Source organism: Manihot esculenta, chromosome 8 (genome assembly GCF_001659605.2).
Source record: "Manihot esculenta cultivar AM560-2 chromosome 8, M.esculenta_v8, whole genome shotgun sequence".
In the NCBI taxonomy this organism is placed as follows: domain Eukaryota; kingdom Viridiplantae; phylum Streptophyta; class Magnoliopsida; order Malpighiales; family Euphorbiaceae; genus Manihot; species Manihot esculenta.
The window spans coordinates 24,722,603-24,731,645 of NC_035168.2; positions in this window are offsets into that span (position 1 = coordinate 24,722,603).

The following is a 9,043-nucleotide window of genomic DNA, read 5'->3' on the forward strand; positions in this document are numbered from 1 at the left end:
ATACTAGAACCCTCATCAAATGCTCTAGTTGGGTCAACATTACATTAATCAAGCTTGGTTTACATTTCTCAACATAGTGATAAAAACATTTCATAATGAACATGTATCAAAAGGGATTAATCATAACTCTAGGGTCAAGCACAATACTAATTCTCAATACAAAACCGGACAATATCTTACATTACATTACATTATCTTTCATGTCCACAACTAAACTATTACATACATTATGCCTCTACTCTTGCTGACCTCCCAATCTATTATGAACCTGCAAGCCTGGGAAATTAAGGGAAAGGGGTGAGCTACTAGAGCCCAGTGAGCAGAATAGTAAAACAATATATTAAAATTCATGCTTTCATGAAATGCATCACATCACAAACAAATCACATCAAGGATGGAATTGTCACCAATAGCCCTCTACATCATCCAATAGTGTCAGGGCGTAGAATGGGCCTCTGGTCTTTCCCTTAACATAACATAACATAACATTCCAATGTGCCAGGGGCGTAGAATGGGCCTCGACTTGGACCATATTCGTGAATTCTAATGCAAACAACCTAGTATATAACATGGCATTCGTGACGCATGAACATGCTCAAAATTTATTTGCTTTGAAACATAAAGATCCATTCTACTCACCTCAGGCTGACTCTGGAAAGACTTTGAAGCTACTATCTCACTGCTGGGGTCCTCGGTTCCTCGGGTCCGAACCTACACAGGTGGACTCAAATGAGGGACCAAACAAACTCTAACATGACTCTAAACATCTCCCCAAAAACCCCCTAAAACATCATAAAATAATCATAGAAAACATGTAAAGGGAGGCTGAACAGGGCACTTTCGGCGGCAGGTTCGGCGGCCGAAAGTCCCTCCAAAGCCGAAAGTCAGGCACTTTCGGGGGCAGGGTTCGGCGGCCGAAAGTCTGTTCAGAGCCGAAAGTCACCAACCTTCGGCGGCAGGTTCGGCGGCCAAAACTCCACTCTAGAGTCGAAAGTCCAAACTTTCGGGGGCAAGTTTAGGCAGCCAAACCACCTCCACTAGCAAGTTTGGCGGCCGAACATGGTTTCGGCAGCCGAACCTGAGTTCTTCGAGAAGGCAGAACCTAAGCCTCAACATGCATCCAGCCACCCCAATCCTCACAACTCAAACCAACTCATGCAAAAACATGCATAAATACATTCTTAAGCATTTAGGGGCTCAAAACTAGCCTATACCCCAACAACATCAACATTTAACATACAATAACATGCATTTAATCATTTAACTCACATAAACCCTAACATTATCCATCTACTCTAAACATGCATGAAAGCTCTCTAAAACCCCTCAAAACTTTCGTGAAACCTAAAAGAAAGGTAGGATCTCCACTTACCTCTTGAAAATCGAGAGGGGAGGCGATCCAAATTCGGAGATGGGAGAAATCGAGCTCTGAGGTCTCCAAGCTTCAAAACTTCATTTTTTGCTCAAAATCTTCATAACCGAGTTAAGACTTGTTAAAAACTTGAAGGATTTGAGGGAAAACATCAAAATTAACCATGGAAGGGTATGGACTCACTTTTGCCCGAAAGTGGGGAAGAAAACTCGCCCATTTTCGGATAAGGGGCCTTTTATAGGTGGCTGGCCAGACCACCTTCAGGGCCAAAGGTGCTCCCTAAACTGCACCATGTTCGGCGGCCGAACCTGGATTTCCTTCCTTGGTGTTTTTCTTTCGAAAACTCAATTTCTTTCTTACTTAAAACCTTAAAACACATGAAAACATTTTAGAAAAAATATATTTTACCCTTCTAGAGATTTCTGACATCCGAGATTCCACCGAAAAATAGGAATTCCGATGCCGGGAACCAAACAAGCATAACATACATAAACACATAAAAACACATTGACACTAACCTTAAAAGAGATGAGGGTATTGCTGGAGCATAGACTCCTATGTCTCCCAGGTGCATTCTTCTATGTTGTGGTGATTCCAAAGGACTTTCACCATCGGGATTTCCTTATTCCTCAGCTTTCTGACCTGCGTGTCCAAGATCCGCACCGGCTGCTCAACATAGGTGAGATCTCCTAGGATCTCCACATCAAGCTCACTAAGAACCTTGCCCGGATCTGACACGAACTTTCGTAACATGAAAACATGGAAAACCAGATGGATTCTTTCCATTGATGCAGGTAAGTCCAACTTGTACAATACATTCCCGATCCTTTGTAAGATTTTAAAGGGTCTGATGTACCGTGGAGCTAGCTTACCTTTCTTCCCAAAACAAATCACCCCTTTCATAGGAGACACTTTGAGCAACACCAAATCTCCCTCCTGAAACTCTACATGCTTCCTGCGGACATATGCATAACTCTTTTGCCTGCTCATAGCAGTTCTGATCCTCTCTTTGATAATGGGTACTACCCTGCTGGTGATCTCAACTAGCTCAGGCCCTGCCAAGGACCTTTCTCCAACTTCTTCCCAGCAGATAGGTGACCTGCACTTCCTTCCGTACAAAGCTTCATATGGAGCCATCCTTATGCTAGCATGATAGTTGTTATTGTAGGCAAACTCCACCAAGGGTAAATGCTGTCTCCAAGAACCGTCAAAATCTAGCACGCACATTCTGAGCATATCTTCGTCAGTCTGTGGATGGAAAGCAGTGCTGAAATCCAACCTGGTACCCATAGCATTCTACAGACTCCGCCAAAATCTGAAGGTGAACTGGGGTCCCCTATCTGACACTATTGAAACGGGAGCCCCATGCAGCCTGACCACTTCATCAACAAACACCTGCGCCAATTTGTCCACAGAATAGCCACTCCTGACAGGGATGAAGTGAGCAGATTTGGTCAGTCTGTCCACAATCACCCATATAGAGTCCAATCTGTTGGACGTCGCCGGTAACCCCACCACGAAATCCATAGCTATATTCTCCCATTTCCACTCTGGAATCGGCAGTGGATTAAGCATTCCAGCCGGCTTCTGATGTTCCAGCTTCACCCTCTGACATACTTCGCAGGCGGACACGAACTGTGCCACTTCTCTCCTTATAGCTGGCCACCAATAAACTCTCTTCAGATCTTGGTACATCTTGGTGGCTCCAGGGTGAACACTGTATCTAGCATTATGAGCTTCCCTCATAATGTCACCTTTCAGACTCACGTCATCTGGTACACATAATCTACTCCCATAGTGGAGGATCCCCTTGTTGTCAAATCTGAACTCTTCATTCTTGCCTACTTGGACTGCTCTTGCTATCTTCACCAACTCAGGGTCCTCATGCTGTTTCTGAGCCACCTACTCCAGAAACACGGGTGTCACTCTCATCTGGGCTATCAAAGCACCTGTACCAGACAACTCCAACTGCAGCCCTTCATTAATGAGCTTATAGAATTCCCTCACCACCGGTCTTCTCTCTGCTGTAATATGGGATAAACTGCTAAGTGATTTCTGGCTTAGGGCATCTGCCACAACATTTGCCCTACCCGGATGGTACTGAATCTTGCAATCATAGTCACTAAGCAGTTCTACCCATCTTCTCTATCTCAGGTTCAATTCTCTCTAACTCAAGATGTAATGCAAGCTTTTATGATCTGTGAATATCTCACATTTAACCCTATACAAGTAATGCCTCCACATCTTGAGTGCAAAGATCACAGCTGCCATCTCTAGGTCATGTGTAGGATAATTCAACTCATGCTTCTTCAGCTGCCTAGAAGCATAAGCAATTACCCTCTCATTTTGCATCAACACACGACCTAGTCCCACACGGGACGCATCACAAAACACTGTGAAGTCTTCATTACTGGTAGGCAGAGTTAACACTGGTGCTGACGTTAACCTTTTCTTCAGCTCTTCAAAACTTTCTTCACACTGTTCAGACCACACGAACATCTGATTCTTCTTGGTTAATCTGGTCATAGGAGTGGCGATTTTGGAGAAGTCCTGAACAAACCTCCTGTAGTAACCTGCCAAACCCAGAAAGCTCTTAATCTCTGTAACTATAGTGGGTCCAGGCCAGTTAGCTACAGCTTCCACCTTCTTGGGGTCCACTTCAATTCCCTATTCTGACACAACATGCCCCAAGAACGAGATGCTCCTTAACCAGAACTCACACTTGGAGAACTTGACATACAAGCCATGCTCTCTCAGGGTCTGCAAAACCATCCTTAGATGATGGGCATGCTCCTATTGTTAGTGTATATGCCCTAGGCCATTATCTTGGACCTTTTTGTATGTCGTTTTGGTTATTAATAAAAGAGATTTTTATCATTATTATTTGTTTGCATGTTACATAATAATGATTATCATCCCTGGTTACTTATTATTATGTTGATAATAATAAAATATAACTGGTATGATTATTGATTGATAATCATGAGATGATTATGTATATGTTGATATAATTCAATAATCATAAATACTTGTTAGAGAACAAAGTATTGGATGGACCCGTATTGAGATCACTATATGGGTCATTGTCATAAGTGAATCTCAAAATAGTTATGTCTTAATCCTTTGACTTGAGATTGTCATAGTTTCCAACATAAGTACTATTATGTTTTGACATAACCAAACGTTGTCTTTAATCGGATAATCATAAAGGTTATGATTGAGCATAATAGAAATTATGTAGAGGATAATGAACAATCAAGATAGGATTTGTCCCTCTCTATGAGAGAGATATCTTTTGGGCCCCTCGATAAGTGAGACTGAAAAATGCATGGTCGTGCTCAAATAAATTGATAGTGTGATCAATATCATTTGAATTTATCAGTCTACTTAGAGATCGAGAAATCATAAGTTTGAACATTATAAGTTTGACATTGACCATGACTTATGTTCAAACTAGATATCGTGTGACAAAGGGATTAATTCATGTTCTATTTATTAGGTTTTATTGGACTATTGATCCTTATATTAGTTGGATAGTCATAATGTCTTGCTAGAGGCCACTTATGACTTATGGGCCTTGTGGGACTGGGCCTATTGCCAATTAATGTGAGCCTATTGGGTCACACACAAAAGAACGTTGTTGATGTGCTATGTCATATTAATGGGCTAAATGCCCAAAGCCCATTAATATAATTAATAATAATAAAGTGTTATTATTATTAATCAATAATATAATTAATAATAATAATAAAGTATTATTATTATTATTGATATTAATTATTTATTATTATGAGATAATAATATTTAAAAGATCTGCAGTCTATCTGTAAGTGTTACATATAAAGGACTCTATCACATAAGATATTTGAGTATCTGCGAGATTGTGATAGTGGGTTCTGAGCACAACTCTTTTAGGAAAAAAGTTGGTGGAAAACAAAAGACTGAAATATATAAATATTTCTACTACGAATTGTGGGGGTTAGACGACGTTTTGAGAAAACTCAGTATAATAGCTGCAGATTGTGGAGCACATAATCTATCCATCTTTGAGAGAGCTAGCACTCTAGAAGGATAGAAGACGTTCGTGTGGATACCATAGAGGGTGTTCGTTTGAAAAGGCAGCACCATCAGTCCGGCATTGTTTCTTTTGACGAGATTAACAGGTTAGTCTCATATCCATCTTTTGAATTAAACGAAGCACTCGGATTCTGGGAAAGGAAATCAACAGAGATATTATTTTTCTGCTGCGCAACTGGGTTGCAATAATCTCAGGATTTCCCAACAGTGGTATCAGAGCCAGGTTGTGCTTTTCGTTTAAATTAATTATGCCATGATTGATATTATATATGCGATATATGTTTATTAGAGTGGCATGATAATTATGGATGAATGATTGGATCATTTATATAATTTTATGTTAGTTTGAAAATTCAATTAAAATCAATTTCTGGAAATTGTGCTCACGAGGAACACGATTTCTGCGGCCATGTTCAGCCCGAGTACGCCCAATGATGGGCGTCGCGTGATTTGTCACCGGCATTACATACGAGCCGTGCGTAGCAGCCGCATATGTGGCTGCTGAGCTCGTCGTCGGGTGCCTAGATCTACTTGTCGACATGCATGTTGACAAGCTTCTCCAACCATCGCGGGTCTTCATGTTTTCGATGGTTGAAGGCTACCGGTGAAAGGATCGAGTTAGCCAGCGGGATGCGCAATGGTTGCGCGACCCACGGCAAAGCAAGAAATTGCGAGCAGATGAACGATGTCGCGGGTCGTCGGAGCTGGATCGATGGATCGGTAGATGCGCAACCGTTGCGCGTTGGGCTGGCGGCGGTAGTAACTGGTCTAATTGACAGCTGCGAAGAGAGGGCCGCGCGCCGCGGAGGGCCGCGTGCCCAGTGGATCGCCCGATCAGTGGATTTCGTGCCCGTGGGTCGCGCGCCCCGGAGGGCCGCCAGCACCGGCGGATCGCGCGCCTGTGGGTCGCGCGACCAGTGGATCGCGCACTGGCGTGGCGCTCCTCGCGCGCCGGTGGGTCGCGCGCCGGCGGGTTGCGCGACAGTGGGGCGGCAGCTAGGGTTTCTCCTTAGGAAGAAGATGCCCTAATTACAATTCTGCCCTTGGAATAAATAATAATCATAATAATAATAAATTTGAGAAAATAAATTATTTCTTTTAGTCTTTAAATCAGATTTAAATGACTATATTTTATTATTTTATTTTAGTCTTTAAATCAGATTTAAATGACTATATTTTATTATTTTGTCATATGTTAGTATGAGATACTATGCATTATTGTCTATATATATATGTATTCATATAGGATGCTATAATATATATATGCAAGATAAAATAATTAAAATTAAAAGATGAACCCTCACTCTAAAATTTTAAGTTTTAATGCCACCCATATATTAAACACCTATCAAGACTAAGATCACCAAAATGTAGGTTTTGCCAAAGCAAAGTGCATTAGGTTATCCTGGTAAGATAGGATGAGTAATAGTTACTCATTTATTTAATTTTGGTTGAGCTTAATTAGGCTATCAAAATGGTTTTGGGCCTAAGGCATTAGATGGGGTATAACATGCATTTGACATATGATGTCAACACCTCATAATCTAAGAGTTACATTAGATGTAATTGGTAAGGGGTTACCTACCTAAATAACTTAATTCTAAGCGTCATGCCTAAGCTGACTTAGAATTAGGTGAAATATGGATCTTAACCCACTAAAATATTATTATTATTTTGAGGGTTGTATTTTAGTGGGAGATTATTATCACCTTAATATTAATTTACTAAATTAATTATGTTTGCATATTTTTGTAGATAATTATGGCTGCTAATAACAATTCTACCTTATCACTGCGATCTATCCTTGAGAAGGATAAACTGAAAGAAAATGGGACTAATTTTGCTGATTGGTTTAGAAACTTGAGAATTGTTCTCAAGCAAGAGAAAAAGTCCTATGTGCTTGATGAAACTATCCCAAAACCACCTCCTGCTGATGCTACTAATGCTGTTAAGAACAAGCATAAGAAGCACATGGATGATTCTAATGACATTGGATGTCTTATGTTGGGAACTATGTGCCCAGAACTTCAGAAGGATCTGGAGCACCTTGAGGCCTATGAGATGAGTGTCCATCTCAAACAGGCTTTCCAACAGCAAGCTAGGCAGGATAGGTAACCACCATTGCATTGCATGATTGCAAAATGGCTGAAGGTGATTCAGTTAGTGCTCATGTTTTGAAGATGAAAGGCTACATTGATCACCTTGCTAGACTTGGCTACCCTCTGAGTTTAGAACTCTCTACGGATCTGATCTTACATTCTTTGCCCAGCAGTTTTTCTCAATTTTTCATGAACTATAACATGAACAATATGGAGAAATCCATTCCTGAGCTGCATGGGATGCTAAAGACAGCTGAGGTAAATGTCAAGAAAAGGCCTACCCAAATTTTGAATGTCAATAAGGGTAAGCCCATGAAAATAAGGGGAAGCCCAAGTCTAAAGGTGGTAATGGGCTTAAGGGACGAGGCAAGCCTAAATGGCAATCCAAGGCAAAAGTTCCTAAGGAAATAGTTCCTAAGGAATGAATCTGCTTCCATTGCAAGGAACCATGGCATTGGAAGAGAAATTACAAACTCTATTTGGATGAGTGCAAGAAGAAGAAGAGTAGTGAGACTACGAATTCAGGTATTTATGTTATAGATATTAATTTATTTATTTATACTTCATGGGTATTAGATACCGGATGTGGTTCTCACATTTGTACAAATGTGCAGGGTCTCAAAAGGAGTAGAAAACTGAAAAAGGGCGAAGTGGACCTACGTGAAGGCAATGGAGCAAAAGTTGCTGCCATAGCTGTAGGGACATATGAACTTGTGTTGCCCAATGGGCTTTTGTTAGTTTTGAACAATTGCATATCTAAGCTCCATAAGTATGGTTTATTAGATTCATTTGATTTTGAATTATTTGAAAATTGTGGATCTTGTTTGCTTGGTAAGATGACAAAGGACCCTTTTACTGGACAAGGTCAAAGGGCTTCAGACTTATTGGGCTTAATACATATAGATGTATGTGGCCCACTAAGCATTAGTGCCAGGGGAGGTTATCAGTACTTCATTACATTCACTGATGATTTCAATAGGTATGACTATGTCTACCTAATGAAGCATAAGCATGAATTTTTTGAAATGTTTAGAACTTTTCAAAATGAAGTACAAAATCAACTTGGTAGAACTATTAAAGTGCTTCGATCTGATCGAGGTGGTGAATATTTGAGCCAAGAGTTTGATGAACGTCTTAGAAACTGTGGAATTGTTTCACAATTAACTCCACCGGGAACTCCACAATGGAATGGTGTTTCTGAAAGGAGAAATCAAACTTTATTAGATATGGTTCGATCTATGATGAGTCAAATGAATCTCCCTTTATCGTTTTGGGGTTATGCCTTGGAAACAGCTTCATTCATTTTAAACCGAGTACCATCAAAAGTGGTTGAAAAGACACCATATGAGTTATGGACTGGGAAAATGCCCAGTTTGTCTTTCCTTAAGATTTGGGGTTGTGAACCTTATGTGAAACGCCCAATTTCAGATAAGCTAGCTCCAAAATCTATCAAGTGCAATTTTGTGGGGTATCCTAAGGAAACCAAAGGATACTA